At 32.9% G+C, this 18,974-nt stretch overlaps 1 long non-coding RNA gene across 2 annotated transcripts in view; it reads right to left on the reverse strand.

The window, feature by feature from the left end:
* Window positions 1-263: 263 nt before the first annotated feature.
* Window positions 264-18,974, reverse strand: part of LOC140686606 (uncharacterized) — a 29,583-nt gene continuing 10,872 nt past the window's right edge. For both annotated transcript variants that reach the window (XR_012060443.1, XR_012060444.1), the window contains exon 4: window positions 264-436. This is a non-coding gene — a long non-coding RNA (uncharacterized lncRNA). The remainder of the gene's footprint in view (window positions 437-18,974) is intronic.

Consider the following 18,974-nt stretch of genomic DNA (forward strand, 5'->3'; position numbering starts at 1 on the left):
TTTGGCACCACTGGATGCTGCCATCTTCTCAAACAGAAAGCAATTGAGAACAATTCAGGATAAATTAGACCTCTAAAGATATGTCAACACTTTCACTGGAGACTCATTTCCAGAATGCCTGCTACCTCTAGGGCACTTCTGCCACAGAAGGAAGCATTCTTTGAGAAATCTGTTTGTTTTCACATTCCTTATTTTCTTATTTGAACTGTCTATTCAAATATTAAGAAGAATTTTGTTCAGACATAGATTTAATGGGTCAAGTCCATTACAAGGTGGGAAGGACTTCAACTGCTAGAACAGCATGAATCCTTCCACCAGGTTTTTGACAAGGCAGCATGATATAATGATTGAGTTGAGGACAAAGCTTGGGAATCCTGCTTCCTGGGTTCAAACTTCGGCTTTGCTGCTTCCCACTGGGCCTCTTCAGTTTTCTCATCTGAAACATATAGATAAAGATAGGGGTTACCTGTCTTCGGGATTATCATGAGAAGATGATACACAAATATCACTTAACACAGGGTCAGGAACACAGCAAGTTGTCAACTCTTGGTGGCTATGGTTATATCAAGGATGATTTATACCATGCTGAATCTCAGTGAGGACTAACAGTCACACCATTGCACTTCAGGGATGAGAGAGGCTTTAGACAGGCTATGATCAAATTCATTTACAGATTAGAAAGAGAGAAGTCCTAAAACTGCGATAAGTGGCACAAGGATGACAGTAACTCCAGTTTGACCCCAAGTAAAGTTTTTTCACCCGTTCTATTCCACTGTTATCTGTGTGATGCGGCCTTACCTGATTATGTCAGGCTACCTTAGACTGCCATGCAAAGCCTAGGTTACAAATGAACAATAAATGTTAGGAAAACAACAACAACAATAACAACTTGAGGACAAAATGGGAGAGATAGCTGAAAATCCAATGTAGTTGTTTTTCCAGTTTTAAAAATCAGAGAAGCTGCCCCCAATTTTTCTATACATCCTTTTCTATGTTGGTTTTTCAGAAATTCCAAGAATCAAACTATGGTTGTCATACATGACTAGTTAGTGGAAGGTTCAAAGATAGTTACTAGACTATAATGAAATGGAAATATAGATTGTCTACACTGCCATTCATTTTTTTAAAAAGCACAGGATAAAAGAAATTTCTAGATCTGAGCTGTCCATAATGGTAGCCACTAGCCACACGCACTTATTTTTATTTAACTTTAATTCAATTAAATGTAAAAAAATAATTTATCCTGTCACACTAGCCACATTCCAATTGCCCAACAGCCCCATGTGGGTAGTGGCTACCACATTGGATAGTTCAGATGGACACATTTACCATTACAGAAAGGTCTATTGTATGGTGCTCTGAGAAATACTTACACTTATAGTCAGGAGGGTCAGTGTACCATGGTTGGAAGTACCATAGAGAACTGTTTTCACAAAGTACAAAAATGGGCTTGCATGGATGATAAAATAACAGCCCAACCTCTTTAGACAGTTTAGTCAAATTCAAGCAAACACCATGCAATGATGAGTCTATAGTCTGCGATATGAGGAAGGCCTAGAAGTAAAAATACCTGCAGACTCTAATGGGAGGAAAATCAGCAAACATTAACCTAATTCTGATGGAGGCTCACCTGATTTTCCAATTTATTTATAAGCATCTTTGAAGTGTTTTTTCAACTTTCAGAGTCACAACAGGGGCTTTTCCAATCAATATTTATGTTACTTACATTACACTTGGAAAACAGGTAACACTTTCAAATGCTGATATATTTGGAAGAAGATTCATGTTGGCTCAAGATTGTCTATCCATGTAAAATGTCCATGTTGATAATATTCCACAATTCACCAAGATGAATTTTAAACAGAACATACATTTTTATCTGCTTAGATTTTATTTTGGCAGTAAAATATCTAATGATTATTCAATTTGGTCAAAGGATAAAATATCATTAGGAGTTCTCCATAAGTATTTTGAAATGTAATCTTAACTCTGCCTATTGCCCTTTAACATAGATTGAACTAATTATTAACAACAGTTTCTAGCCTTGAAGTCAGGAAGGAAGGATTGGCACTTTGCCCACGCAATTCTGACCTTTCATAATAACAATAATCCTTATACTGGAATTGTGCTTTAGAGTTTGCAAAAATGCTTTCACGTAAAGTAGTCCACTTACTTCTGAAACAGTTTCATGAAACAGACAGTGGAGTTTTTAGCTTTCTTAACTTAGAAATGTGGAAGCTAATGTGTACATAATTAAGTCATTTCTCCAAAAGACTCACATATATGGGTTACTGAAGTTTATTTCTGCTATGCTATGCTGTCTTTCCAAGCATCTTTTAATCTGCATCAGTTGTCCCAGACTTAGAAAGAGCATAAAGAAGAATGGAAAATAGAAGGAAGAAAGGAAATGGGCAAACATGAGAGTCAAAGAGATAAAAATGTATGCCCTTAAAAATAGCTGGCATAAGGAGTCATGATCATGAAATGTGACATGATACCCTGGGTGGGATTCTGAAACAGAGAAAGTGCAATAGGTAAAAACTAAGGAAATGTGAATTAAGTATGAACTTCAGTTAATACTAATATGTTCATATTGTTTCACCAGTCGTAACAAATGAACCATAATAATGTAAGATGTTAATAACAGGGAAAATTGGGTACAGGTTATCATGGAATTCTCTCTATTACTTTCCTAATTTTTATGTCAATCTAAACTCCTCTAAAAGAAAAAGGTTATTCAAAAAAGTAATTGGTAGGAGGACATACCCAAGGCCCCTCAAGGATTACTCTGTGTAAGCCATGTTGTACTTGGCTCACATCACTGATGAAGGGAACTAGTGTTAACCCCAATTTTTGAAGTTTGTCAAACTATTACCTGTGGACCTCCAGCCTATCTCCTCTTTTCTGTAAGTAAAATTTAATTGTAACACTGTCATGCTCATAAATGTACATATTCTCCTTTGCTGATTTTGCACTACCGCTAGCAGAGGTGCTTAGTTATGAGTGAAGCACAGGGAGCACAAAACCTAAAATATTTACTGTCCGGCTCTTTACAGAATGAGTTTGCCAAATGCTGGTATAGAGCGTCAAATTCTGTTTTCATCAATATCTATTTATTAATGTGCCAGGCATTCTTCTATGTGGTAGTGATATAATGGCAATCAAGGCAGAGACTCTGCCTTGTGTAGTACCTACATTCCAGAATAATGAGATCATAAATAAAAAAACAAACAAATAGCACCAACAGCAAAGTATGCAAGATTACTTCCAATAGCTCTAAGTCCCACAAAGACAATAAAATGAACATAATTGCTATAGAGAGTGATGCTGGTGGTAAAGTAGCTAATTTAGATTGGGTACTCAAGCAAGTCCTCTGAGATGGATTCTGAATAAAAAGAAGGAACCATCTATGAAAAGATAAGGAAAGTAGCATTCCAAGTGAAGAACTAGAAATGCAGAAGTCATAAGGCAGAAATAAGCATAAAGTTTAGAGCAAGGAAATTTTAAGACTTTTCTAGACCTCAGCTACTTTCAGAATGAAAGAGAATAAAATTAAAATAAATCCACATCCCACATTTCTTTTTTTTTTCTATAAATTTTTGAGAAAGTTTTTCAATGAGAATAACCAAGGTTTTTGTATTCCATGGGGAATTTGCTAATGAAATAAATGACTATTTTGTGAATATTCCCCATGGTGAAAGAGCAGCACTAAATCTTACTTATCATAAGATTATTTTTTTGGAATGTTACAAGTTTCTGTTAAGCCCTTATTTTTTCCCATTTTTTTTCCATGCCAAAGAAAGGAAACTTCAGGAGTTTGACTACCATAATCTCAACTTAAAATATGGATCAGTTCTCTTTTTCTTTTTGACATGGTGAGGAAGAAGCTAGAATTGTTTCACAAAAGGATGATTCATAGGACAGTAGTTCTGAATGATGTTGCTAGCTAAATATCTAATTACCTAGTAATATTAGATATTTCCTAATACCTGGAAACATTAAACAATCTTGGTCAATAAAGTTTCTTTACTATAGGACCTCTTAGCATCCTTAGTAAGATAACATGCATTGTGAATCTACAAGCTGAATCATTAAGGGCATAGAAAACATCTGATAGTCAAGGATTCTGGAAAACACTCCCTGAAAAATGATGCTTTTGAGATCATCATTTGCTTCTCTGGAGAACCCATTGAAATCTGATATTCTTTATATCTGATATTCTTTATACTTTGGTTATATATATATATATATATATATATATATATATGTATATATATATATATATATAGTCGTATGGAAGAATACAATGGTCCTATATAGTCATGTATAAGAATACAGTGGAATAATATATACGCCTTTATCCATTCATCCATTGATGTATGTTTAGGCTTTTTCCATATCTTAGCTATTGTAAATAATGCTTCAATGAACATGGAAGTGCAGACATCTCTTTGAGATCCTGTTTTCATTTCATTTGGATCCAGAAGTGAGATTGCTGGATCATATGATTGTTCTATTTTTTTTTTAATTTTTTGAGGAACCTCCATAATGTTTTCTATAGTGACTGTACCAATCTACATACCCAAAAACAGTACAAAAGGGTTCCATTTTCTCCACATCCTCAGCAATATTTTTTATCCTTTGTCTTTTTGACGACAGCCATTCTAACATGTGTGAGGTGATACCTCACTGTGGTTTTGATTTACATTTCTCTGATGATTAGTGATGACAAGCATCTTTTCATGTACCTGTTACTATTGGTCATTCATAGGTCTTTTTTGGGAAAACTTGTTTGTGTGTTTTTTGCCAGGGGAGCCTTTTACAACACTGACTGTTGGACCCTACTCCCAGAGTTTCTGTTTCATTAGGTGTGAGTAGTGTCTGAAAATTTGTTGTATTTCTAACAAATTCCTATGCAATACTGCTGCTTATCTGGGAATCACATTTTAAGAACTACTGATCTAGATAACCTTTCAATTTCTAGGGTTGTATTAAGATACACAGTTTCAGGGACCTGGAATCATTAGCAATTGTGATGTATTGACAATTTTAGCATCTCCATTGGTGTTTCATTTTTCTCATGTAAAAAGTTAATTATCAGAATATGGGTTACTTGTTTTAAATCAACCATATAAAAGGTACAAAAAGATACAAAAACAGGATACAAAAACCCTGAAATGGTCTGTAACAGAAAGGGGTTGGCTCTTTCACTTTAGGTATACAATTTTGCTCATGTTTTCCTTTTAGACAACCTCATCTGTGACCCATTATGTCATCAGTGTTACTAAGATGAAGGTAGTATCAGGTCCTTCCCAGGCACTGCCATCTCTTGAATATACACTATACTGTCAAAGTGTAGAGTTTGGAAACACAAGTGACTGTCAGCCTCAGCCAAAAGAAACTTTGTACATTCAGCCTCCAGTTTTCATTTGCTCTAGTCTCTCTTCTAAATACCTTTTGCTCCTATCCCAGTTGCTACATATGTATGTGATGTTCCTGATGTTAATTAACTCATGCTCATTTGAGAATACTATTTTAAAAATACAAAAAAGTATAAACTAAACAAAACAATACCACAAACCCCACAAACTAAAATCATCCATAATCCCAACATCCACAGTAACCACAAGTAACAATTTGGTATAATCCCTGTTAATTGCATTTTTACCTGAAATATATGTTAAGTTGAAGTGTTTTAATGTTTATTGACCATTTCTATTTCTTCTAGAAATTGATTCATTATCCTTTACCTATTTTTCTATTAGGGTTTTATTTTATTAGTTTGTTTATTGAAGTATCGATTTACAGTATTAGTTTTAGGAGTACAACATTGCGATTCAACATTTATATAGCTTATAATCCATTTAAAGTTATTATAGAATATTGGCTATATTCCCTGTGTTGTACAATGTATCTTTGTATTATATTTACTTTATGCATTGTAACTTGTAACTCTTAATCCCCTTGTATTTTTTTAATTTATAATTTTTTAATCAATCAATGATACTCAACTTTTAATGTTCATATTGTTTAAACTTTCTCCCCATTTCCTGAGTTTGCCAATAATTGGCCATGTTGACTACAAAAATAGAGATACCATATGATTCACCCAATTTTTAGCTTTCAGTTTTGTTATGTTTTTGCTGTTTAGAAAACTTAACTTCTCATTTGGTTAACAATTTTCCTTTGTAAGTTTTTCGCAGTGTTTTAATAATTAGTCCTAAACATCCACAGTCATTTAAATGTTTGCTTTTATTTTCTTTGGTCTTTTATTATATAATTTTTATATCTAACCAAATATATCCATTCACTGAACAATAACTTGGCATTTTTATCAAAGATGTATTTTCCTTCATATCATTTATTGAATATGCCATACATTTGCAGTCAGTTTTTCAGGCTTCTTTTAGGATATCATATTATAAATTTAAATCCTTATATAGTTTATTAAGGTTTTAGTTATACAAACATTCATTTCTGGGTTATTTGTGTTGTCCTATTTCTGTTTTCCTAGTTTGTGACTAGTGTAATGCTATTTTAATTATGAAAGCTTTTTAATACTGTAATCCATCAGTTCTGATTCGCATGCTATTGCTATATGTAAGCATTTCTGAAATGGGAATGATTCTTACAGGATAATACAGAAAATTATTTTTTCTTTTAGTGGTACATAAAACAATGTTGTTGATTACAATCAGTGATTTTTATATTCATTGTAATACAGAATATTTTAATATATAGTAGTTCAAGTTTTTTCTCATTACCCCTTGTCAAATTGTATCTGTCTTCATTTATATTTTTGTTTTTCTTTGCAATAGATTCTCTGGAAGTTTGCAGTATTGGAAAAAGATCTTTTTAGCCTCTTAAAAGGCTTTTACTTTCCACTATATCAGAAATTGTTTCCCGCTGCCTTATTCTGGTTCATGTTTGCTGGGTAAATTATTATCATTCTTTGTTTTTTAATATTTTAGTGTAATTTCATCTTTATTATTTTTGTGTGAGGCTCATACAGTTATATCTTAGATTTTCAGCCAAATCCAATTGTCTTTATTTTCTGAAAGAAGAGTTTAATATATAAAACTTATGCTTTCTGGAATTTGCCTCTGTTTTCTGTCTTTTTCTATAGAAAAGTATTTTTTCTCATCTTCTTCAGGGATTTGAAGTAATTCCTCTAGTTTTAAATTCTTTATATGTTCGACTGTTATTTTCATGATAACCTCCATTAATCAATCTTTCTCTGTTGTTTCATAAAATTATTCCAGTTTGTTACTTTATTATCTGTTCACAAAAGATAAAAAATTTAACAAGCTTGTACTTCCCTGTCTTTTAAAAACTTACTTCAGTTTATTTGAGAAAAATTTGTTTTAGATCCAAATTATTGATATAGATTATTATTATATTAACCATCTCCTTTTAGCAACTATTTTTGACTTTATAAACACTTGAAATAATTTTAATGTTTTCAAAATTTATTAAATCTCTTAGATTGTAATGTTCCTTATCCTTGAGTTTTAAAACATTATTCTCAATTAGCTGGAGTATGTACTAAAATCTATTTTAAAGAAAGATATATATATATATATATATATATATATATATATATATATAAATAGAGAGAGGTATATAGATACATTTAAATATATGATATATTTATGTGTATATAAAGTATATATTTTAAGCACTTCCATATCTGAAAATATTCTCTTGTTATCTTAATATATAGAGGAATATTTGGTTTATATTTTTAGGTCTCATATTTACATCATCAAAATCCTGAGGCCTCTAAGCAATAAATATTGCCTTTGTGTAATATTTATGCCTTTATTCAATACTACTGTACTAAAGAAATCTGAGACCAATTCAAGTTGCTTCTTTATGGGCAACCTACTTCATTGTTTGGATGCTACTAAGAGTATTTATCTTGATTATCCTAATCAGAATTTTCATTTTAGTATAGGTCCTTTTTATTTCCCTTTCTTGGAATATTACAGAGCATTTTCACCAGATGAGTCAGCGTTTTCTCAGTTATGGAAATGTTCATCTTTTTTTTGCCCTTTAATGAGTGTTTCCATTCCAATTGTTCTGGTTTCTTCTTTGAGAAAACCCCAAATACTCATTTTAGATTTCCCTTCTGTAACTTCCGTATGCTTCACTTTTTCTTTAGCAGATTTTTTATTCCTTAGTCTTTCTCCTTCATTTGCAGGAATGAATCTCAATTGTGTGTTTCACATGAATTATTTTATTTGCTGAAATAGTAGTTCTTACCTTTACCGCCTCTAATGCAAATTTTAATTGTGCCTTTGCAGTTTAATTGGCCAAACTTTATTTTGATCAGCTCCTTAACTTCTCAGCCTTTGGTCTGTGTGTCTCATCTTGTTTTATTTTCAGCCCATCCCCCTTTTGTTTCATATCTGGTTCCACTTACTCTCCACAATTGCTGCTCATGTATGCATAGACACAATTTTTTTCTTGCATATTGTGGTTTAATTCAAGCTAAAGTATGTTAACACTTTCTTCTGGTTTCTTTGGTAAATTGTACTTTTTATAAAATGTTCTTCAAATGAGACTTCATAACCATTTTCTATTTTCCCCTTCCCTGTATGGCAGTTAGATTTTAATAGGACACATGTTGTTGTGTTTTCTTTCTCATATGAATGGAGATCTTTCCTTTTTATAGTGTTTACCAGTTAGCAGGATGCCCTTGGCCCAGCTACTGTCCATTTTATTATAAATCTAATCATCTTCTTAGATCTATATATGAAAAGTAAATTGATGTGCACAGTTCTTGGCCCAATTCCCAGGGTCTTTTCTGTTGAAATTAAGAGAGATGTCTTTTATCCCACACCCTGGAGTCCTTACACTCTAAATTAAAGCTGTACATGACATTCGACTGCATGTATTTCTCCCACAGCTTTTCTACCCTCTGCCTCAAGCCATTCTGCTTTATTTCTGAGAGCCATTCTTCTTATGATGCAACACACTCCTGTTTTAAAGCTCCCACTTCCTACTCCATTGTGTTCTTGCTATAGGAAAGGAGACACAGACGTGACTGAGATTACCTATAAAAGCAACAACTATATAGAAAAGGGGAAAGTGTCTGTCTAAGATCCTACAAATTAGGTATACCGAGCAGACTATGTAAGTGGCAGAGAAAGAAAAGGAGAAAAGAAAGAGAGAAAGACTTAAGGAAAGCAAAGTATCTCCCTATTGTTTTAGTAGTGTGAAGCTATTCTCTTTGACAAAGCTATCATTTTTTTTCCTCAATCCAAATCCAATGTCTTTACAGATAGTGGAAATTCCTCCCATTTTCTAGCAATAGGCTCTCTATCAGTTTCAATTTTTTTGTGATGTTGTGAGTTTTTCTGCATCTTAATATGTATTTTAGAGGCAAGTTGGGAGAGATGCCATTTTAAATGGATGCCTATGGTTTAGTTATAAACACAGAGAAGAAAATTGCCCAGGCCAGAAGACTATTGTTGATTTTTTTTTTTCTATTCTGGGTTGATGTGAGCCATAAGTGATATTTGTTTTCAACATCAGATACTGAACAAAAGGAATTATTCTAACTCTTTGATAGATTCCTAAAAATGAAGTTTTGCATTATGTTTACTTTATATGTTACACAGCCTAGCACTAACAGTGACCCAAACCTGAGACTTTTTATTCTTAATTATGATGGTAAAAACTCATATTACTGCTATTAGATTCTGAATTTTTTCCTAATCCCTTTATGATGGCAAAGCACTTAATTTCCTTTCAGCTTTAAATTATCTCCCTCATATTTAAAGATTCACCCAAGGTAGTGGTTCTAAAACTACATTGTATATAGTTTTCACAGGAAGCTCTCACAAAACATTCAGATTCCAAGGTATTACCCTCATGGATATAGACTGAATAGGAGCACAGAATCTACGTTTGTAATGAACACACTCAAATGATAAGAATGAATGATCCACTCATACACTGAGGAATGTTGGTGAGCATCAGGGAAGTGGTTAAGGTAGGATTTTTCTCTGCTTATTTCCTTTGATATACTACAGCCTCAGAAATACCTAACTATACATTTCCTACTTTGAAGATTCTACCCATAGACTAGATTTTTTATGTAAAAGAAATATGATTATCCCTTGAAGAATTTGTGAAAGCACATGCTCATCTAGCTCCTGGTTTGCTATAGGATTCAACGCAGTTTTCTCTTACAGGAAAAAAAAATCTTTCCATAGTATTTCTCAAATGAGTTTTACTGACGACCTATAAAGATACTAATTATCTGTTAAGCAGAAAAAGTGTACTGTTGTAGAAAACTTAGTGGACTTAACAGTGAGAATAACTAAACTAAGATCCATCTATGTGACCTTTCACCCAGTCTAAGTCTCAGTTTCTTCATCTGTCAATCAAGGCACTAATCCCACCTGCTTTACTCACTTAACAGGATTTAGAAAGATCAAATAATACCTGTATGTGGAAATAGAAAACATTTTGTGATCTGTAAACACTGAACACATGAAAAATACTATATTAAATGAAAAGTACTGTATCACCACACCTACATAACATCAACAGAAATTTCAGTAATTCTCTATTTCATTGAAAACCAAATAATCAACATAGTTTTATTGAGGGTTATACTGAGAACAAAAATTAGGTATCTAGCATATAATAAAGAATTGTCTCATTTGATTTTATACTTTTCAACTAAATAGGTCAGTATTTAATGGTCCAAAAGTACATTATGAGTTTTTTTCCTAAAATTACTAAAATTGTGTGCTGTTCTTTCCTAGATAGAATAGACCTGTTAGTCTAATACAATGCTACAGGTAATAGTTACCCCTTGGTAAATTTTTCCATTACTAACTGTGCACCATAGTTTTCAATACTACTTTAACGACTTGTAGAGTTTTACTCAGGTACTTCCTAATTAACTGTATTTGTAATAGCTAGAGTTTTTTATTATCAAGTCATTCTTGATTCAGACTTTAGGCTGATGGTTGTTTCTTAATTGCTCAGATTTTTTTAAATTTAATTAGTTTTCGATGGCAGAACAGATGGTCTCTGAATCCACTGGTGCTATATCTATGTGATAATATATTTTGGTTCTGTCTAGTTCAGTGATTCTTCTTTTCTAAATTAAGCAGCACTCTTAGTTTCTCATTTCCTTTTTTTTTTTTTTGATTTAGGTCAAGGGAAATTGAAATAAACATGAATTTTTCACATTGTGACATTGGCCAAACTCATAATCAAATATGATAGTTTTAGATTTGAAATATTTAGATTCATATATTTAAGGTTATGCACACCCAATAAAATCAATACAAGTGGAATCTTCCGCCACCCAATATATGATAATATCGAACAATTTCCTAACAAATGTTGGTAAGCATTTAATGGTTGCTGGACTCTAAGGATAAATGATAAATCACAATAAGCATTGCTCTGCTCCTCTGCTCTGAAAGGGGCATACAGTCCATTGAGGGAGTGTGAAGGCTGTATGCTAAGTTAGTTATCACATAATTAATTACATATGAGTACAAATTCTAACAAAGAATCCAAAGAAAAGAAATATAATCATATGAGTGTGTGTAATAAAGACGCCTAAACAATGATAGAGGGTCAGAGAAGACTTCTTCAAGGAAGCAGTATGTAAGCTGAGTTCTCAATGATTGGTATCAATAAACTTGGTTATTGTATATGGTAAGAAAAAAATGCTCCCCACAAAGAAGGCACAGCATATGTAAGGACTTTAAGACGGGAGCATATGGTGCATTTAAAGAAATGAAAGAAGGCCAGAGTGGCTAAAACAGAGAAAGTAAGGGGAAGAATTCTGTGAATATCATGTTTGGGAGATTGAAACAGGAAGTCATCTCAGGTTAGAGTAAAAATTTTATCCCAGATCCTAAGAGTATAGAGAGATTATTATAGTGTTTTAATAGAAAGGTGATTTTACCATAATTGCTTATGAAAAGACCACTTGGCTAATTTCAACATGTAAATTGAGCTAAGTTGATATGTCTACCACTACATATATAAAAATGTTGGGTAAATATACCACAAACTTCCTAAAAAGAAAATAAAGAAAAAGATATCTCCAAGAGACAGAAAACTAGAATGATTTCTTCATAAAACCATCAGAGGGAGAGTAGCGTAGCAAAGAACTTCAAAGAACTATACCAATAACTAAACATGTACCAAGGAACAGAAGATTTTCTTAAGCCTATGTGAGTCAAGGAGCTGGAATCTGTATATGTGTATGAAGCAGGTATGTTGGAAGCCCTGTCCTCCATGTAAAAAGGCCTAGAAAAATTCTAATACCTGGCCAAAAACTTTTTAAAAATTAATGTAAAACTTATCAAGGACTTCCACATATGCAGGACTTTCATCATAAAAGACTGGCAATATAAACTTAAAAGGGACTTAAGATATTTTTAAAACAAGTAAATAACCTCTAATGAGGGACTAACGCAACAAACTGTATGAAAGAACTTAAAAGAATTATTTGGGGAAAAATAGCAAAATGAGAAGTTTTAAAATTAGAAATTGTAGAAGGACTAAAATCATGACAAAAAATAGTCTATCATAGAAAAATAAAGGATGTATTTTCCTTTTGAAAATAAATAGAATGAAACTTTTAGAAAGGAAAAATACAGATATTAAATTGAAAACAAAAATATTGAGCAGCAATTATATACTGTAGAAGAAATGTTTTAAACTACAAGGTAGACCAGAAGATACACAGATCAAAGAGAGAATATGAAATTGAGAGTATGAAAAAGACAAGGGGAATACAGTAAGTACAGATCTTCAGATGGAAATTAAAGAGAGAATTAAGAAGAAAATACCTGGTGATAATTGCTGTGAATTTTCTAGAACACTCAAGAGAATGAATACTTAATTTAATGAAGGGCATCAAACCCATATTCACACCTATAAATATAACAACATTATATTAGTATGTCACTCTTCTCCTTGTATCAAATGTTAAAAGGAACACACATTCTTAAATATATTATCACATGTGGACATCAGGGATCCTTTGGAAACAAGAAGTAATGCATAGCTTTACTTTATTTATCTAGAGGTTTTAGTAATTGTAATTCTCTAAACCAGGAATCTGCAAACTTTCTCTATTACTTACAAAGACAGCCTTCATCCAGAGATGCTAAACATATAAGAGCATCAAGTTTTGCTGTAGGACAAGCTGTTTTTTATCCTTTTACTATATATATATGTAACATTTGCATACACAGCATTTATTTTTATCTTCCACATTTCTGTTAGGTCAAAACTATGCTTTGATTTTAACCAGAATAAACTAGATAGAGTATATTAGATGCAAACAATGGGGTAGGAAAACATATATCTAATTAGAAAATAATTGCAAATTATATAAAGAGTAACGAGAGACTATAAATAGCAATTTTCTGATTAAGAAGTATGCCTTATATATGCCAAAAGGGAAATGACATAGAAAAATTAATCTGATAGGAAAAGAGAAACTATAAAAGAATTCACAATCTGGTTAATAAAACTGAAGTGTCATTTTGGGGGGAAGTATCAAGACATCCACATGAATACTTGTGAACAGTTCTGTGGTGGAGGAATAATAACATCTGCCAAAATACAGATGTCTGTGCATATGCATACAGGTACACACACACACACACACACATGCACACATCCAACTATTATTTAGAATTATAGGGATTCTAGAAATCTTTTTAAGACAATACACTTAGAACTTAAAAATAAAAATTGATGGTTAAATAATTATTTTAAAATACATTTCAAATATATATGTAAGAAAAGACTAAGTATATTAATATATCCTGGTTTGTCTCCCTGCTGTAACTAGAGTGATTAGAGTTTGTTTTTTTAAAGAAACCGATTTCTAGGAAGAAGAAATAGACATACATTTTCCTATTCCTTTCATTATGTGCAATTAATATCCCACTAATTATATGTAAAACAAATAAAAAGAGAATCTCAAGGGTGGAGAGAAAAGGGCAGGCTGGCTGTGGACCTTGGATCCCATGGGATAACATGATAGTTGGTTTTCTGGATTTTCTTTTTGTTCACATAGCCCAGACTGCTTTGGGCTGAAGTAGCCAGCACTTAGAATAAAAAATGCAGACAAGAAGACAAAATAAAATCTCTTCGAAAGCCTAAGGACCAGGAAATGGGCAGGCTAACAAGGCAGAGAACTTTTAGACAATAATCGCTCTATTTCAACCAAACGCCACAGAAAAAGCTGTGGCGTCATGCACACCCACACCAGCAAAGTTGGAGTGGGTCCTACATGTTCAGCAGACTATAGCACGGCACCCCAACACCCCTCTACCACCGCCACCAGGAGAAGCTGAGTAAGGACCCTGGGGTTTCACCCCCGTCAAGAGATAAGGAGGTGCACAGCTCCCTCACCACTGCAATATCAGTAAAGTGCACACAGAGAGCCTAGACTTGCACCTCAACTCAGAAATAATGAGGCACATCTCTCAGTGGCTTGAGTGATATCAGAAGATGTCTATTGCACAGTCAAGTGTTAGAAGTCCATCTCACTGTGGTTTCAGTGGAGGCCATATGGGGAGCATTAACCTGGCTCCCCTGCAAGCCAGGGAGGTATCAGTGTATGCCTAGAGGGGAACTGGTACCCTCACCCAATCCAGTAATAAAGGTGCTGCCCCTCCCTTGGGTGTCAACACAGACCAAGGGGGAACCTAGACTTCTCTTGGCTAAAATTAGGAAGTGCCACTCCTTCTCCTGCCACTAGAGTGTTAGAGGAAACCAGCTAAAACAGAAGGTTTAAATAAGATCCTGTCTCATAACCTAACAAAAATGTATCAAAGTTTCAGCTGAAAATAACCCAACACATCAAGAACCAAAAAGTTCTCAAACTGAATGAAGAAAGACAATCAATAGATGCCAATACGTAGATGACAGAGTCATTAGAATTACCTGGCAAAAATTTAAAGAAGCCAAATAAGATGTAAAAGTTTTATGTTTATAAAACTTTTTTTAAAATTTTGAATGTTCCATTGAGCAATTAGAATCTCACTTAAAATCTCAACAAAGAAATAGGAAGTCTCAGTAAAGAAATAGAAGATATAAAGAACCAAATGGAAATGTTTGAACTGTAAAATAAAATAACTGAAATAAAAACTCAGTAGATAGACTCAACAGCAGGATGGAAAGAATGACACAGAAAATAATGAGTGAACTGAAAGAGCAACTGGTATCAGTCCATCTAAAAACAGAAATAACGTGGAGAGACAAACAAATAACTAAATAAATATTGCAAATTTGGAGAAGTGTATAGTCAAATATTAAGTTTGAGTAATGGTGTTCCAAATCCCTAAGTTAGGCACTTGATCTCTTTTATTCATTACTTAACCTTCGGATCCTAGAACAATGCCTGAAACTGTAGGTCCTTGGTAAAAAAATGCTGAAAGTATGAATGGAAGACCAGTCATTTTGCATGTTTTTTCACTTCCCATAGTACATCATCAAAATATTTCAAGATAATTCTTTCCTATTTACATAAGTGTGAAACTATGATTTGTTGTTATTTATGTCAAATGCTCCCCAAATTATGGCGACTTCAGAAATTACTTTTCCCAACTTAATTCAGGGAAAAGTATGTCTCCCCCAAGCTCTTTCATTGGTCTGCTGAAAAAACCCTCCAGGATCTGCTCTTTGTTATTATGAATTCTCAGTAAAACTGTTAAGTAAAGGCAGCCTATAGATTAGACTTGAGCTCCATGAAAAATACAAAATTCAACCACCAATAATTACCAGCCTCACATAAGCTTTGTAGCATCTGCTTTAAGTCTCATCTAATTGTATCTAATCCCACATCAGTAGGCTTCCCAAGCCCTTGCCTAATGAAAGATTTTATCATAAATCCATCAAAATGGACTGTGAGAGAGTTATTTTTTTTTCTTCCCTTCATCCCTCAAGGCATTTTAATCCTTTCCCTTTTTAAGGAAATGACATTTTGCTTTGTCCTTCTGTAATATTTGTCAAAATGATGACCATTAACCAAACTAGACAATAGCAGGAGCTAAGAACAAAACTAAGATCTGGTAAATGCACCAAGTGATACATCGATTTGTTATAGTCTTAACTCTGCTGCACCGAACTACTACTTTTCTCTACCAGATTTTCCAAAAGTTATAAAACCTTCAAAATAATCATGTCAATGGGAGAAATGATTTTGTTTAAGTGTGACCTACTGGGAAAAATCCAGTAATGTTATTATTTTAAGATTTTTTTAAATGTAATAACAGTAATTATATTTTCTATTTTAATAAATATATAATGAATTCTAGCATAGGGTAAATGAGCATACTGTGGTTTAAAATAGAGGAAATCTAATTTAGAAAGATCTAATAATTTAGGAAACTGGTTATAACCCAATTTCTTGATAGCAATCTTTAATCTTAGAATTTTTATTTTTTTTTTAGTTATTGCTTAAAGATTTGCTGCTATTGTGGGATACTGAGACTATAACAGTAATTCAGAAAACTACCCAAGTGGTATAGGGAATTCTTCATTATTCCATAGTGAATTTTAAAGGTATGGAAACAGAACAAGAAAAATAATCAACACAAAGTACCATATTATTTTGTTATACCAATGAAGTAGAGTATCAAGAACTAAGCTTTCAAAGGTACAATAATAATATGTCTAAATATCCAAAATTTTAAAATTTTATTATGTAACAGATGGATTCCATTATTTTTTAAAATTGCAGATAAATTTGTTTTGTTTCTCCCAGTGGAGAGTTTTGAGTATTTAATTAAAGGCCTCATTGCCCCATCATTAAATTCAAAGAAGCATATCTAATGTGAACACTTAAATGTAATGTCACTCATTAGTCTTTAATGAAGAGAAACTTATTCTTTCTCTAAAGAACAGCTGTAAAAATAGTATCTGTCACCTACAAAATTATATATTCCCAGCATTATTAATGTGCATTTAATGACTTTGAAATATGTCTTTGCAATAGTTATTATGCATGTTTCTTTCTTTTTGGCTTCACCTGTTAAAGAGGTTAATTGAAGTCAGAAAGCCTGGAATTCTCACTCACCCCAGGACACCATGCGAAAGCAGAAGCTGAATTTTCCCAGACACCTACACTAGATTTGGTATACAGCTGTTCACCTTTCTGTACCACACATTCTCTCGTTGGCCCTGTACCTTGAAAGCAATTTTCATAATGCCTTAGTCATAAAATCTGTCATTAGACAGTTAAAATTCATCTGGAGCTCTTCTTCCTAGAATCTAGTCAACAAGAAAATTGATTTTAATGTCTATGCCATTACCTGACTCTGCAAGATGGAACGCAAAATAAAGTAAGGTGGATTGCAGTTGATTCACTAGTGTTAAGTCAGTAGCATCATCATCATTACCACTATCATCACCATCATCATCACAATCACCACTAACTCTGCCATTCCTGAAAAGTGTATTTAGATCTGTCATATATTGAATTCCTACATTCTCCGTAATTGACCACTGGGCCATGTTAGCATTCTAAATCTCTTTATTTTTCTTTTAAAAGGCAAAGTGCTAATTGGTTCTGCTGATATTCGGCAAAACATCTACACCAATAGTTTTTTAAAAGGCAATCAATTAATCCACACCTATTCAAATATCCTTATGTCTGGGTATGGTAAACGAAGCATCTCTATTTTTTATTGTACTTTTTAGAATTTATTTAGAACATTTAATGTCATGTACGTACAGCTTTGTTATGTCTTCCAGTATATTACCACCTTGTTAAAACACAATTCATTATAAGGCAAAATTCAATATTAAGTGCCTCCTTAAAGTTCATCCAACATGGTTTAATTACAGAAGCAACTAAAATATTTCATTGTAGACACATTTGCATATGTACTGATTTCATGGCACAACTCCAAGAATGACAAAATAGCATTATTCTATTTATTTATTCATCCAACAAGTATTTATTTATTCTCTCTTGTGCCAGGCATAGTGCTATGTTCTTACAGGTACAGTAGTATAGTCTCACATTTGTGTATATAAATACGTAGATTTCACAAGTACAATTATGTGTTTTTTTCCTGTAGTTGGAAAATGTAGAACAACATTTTGTAACATTATATGCTTAGTACTTCATCCATTTTTCTTACAATAGGAATCTGAACTACAATAACATAAGCAAGTGTGTTACTTCTGGAACTACTATCAACATTCAGCAAAGGGTTAGATCTTGAGTCTTTTATGACTTCTATAATCCAACTACTCCATCATATTGCGCAAGGCTATACATAGGGAGTATCCAAAAACACTATCATTCATTTGGTTGAGTAAAAGGAGTAAGACCAAGTCCCTTTGTTTTTAAAGTAATTTGGGTGTTTTATTTCTTAAAGCCATTTGATACATATAATTTTCACTTAAATATGTAAATCCTCTTTATAGCTACTCTAATTTATTAAATATTTGTGAAATGTATCCTCTGTGCAAGGCTGATCATCCGGAAGGCTTCCCCACCTCCTTAGCCCAGACCTATCCACGTCAAACAGCCTAATACCTGGAAGATATGCACTCATCTTTCAAGGTTAGGCTAAAAATTTACTTTCCCTACACAACTTCTCCTAAGACTCTCCCTTTGCACAATTGACTGCCCATTATTTTTTAATACTTTTTATTGAGGTATAGTTGATTTACAATATTATATGAGTTTCAGGTATACAACATAGTGATTTAATACTTTTATAGATTATAATCCATTTATAGTTGTTATAAAACACTGGCTGTAGTTCCTGTGCTACACAATATACCCTTACAGCTTATTTATTTTATATATGGTAATTATATATACTTAACCCCCTCCCCTGTCTTGCCCCTCCCCACAGATAACCACTAGTTTGTTCTCTGTATCTGTGAACCTGTTTCTTTTCGTTATATTCACTAGTCTGTTTTATTTTTTAGATTTCACATATAAGTGATAA

Source organism: Vicugna pacos, chromosome 17 (assembly GCF_048564905.1).
Source record: "Vicugna pacos chromosome 17, VicPac4, whole genome shotgun sequence".
Classification (NCBI taxonomy): Eukaryota; Metazoa; Chordata; class Mammalia; order Artiodactyla; family Camelidae; genus Vicugna; species Vicugna pacos.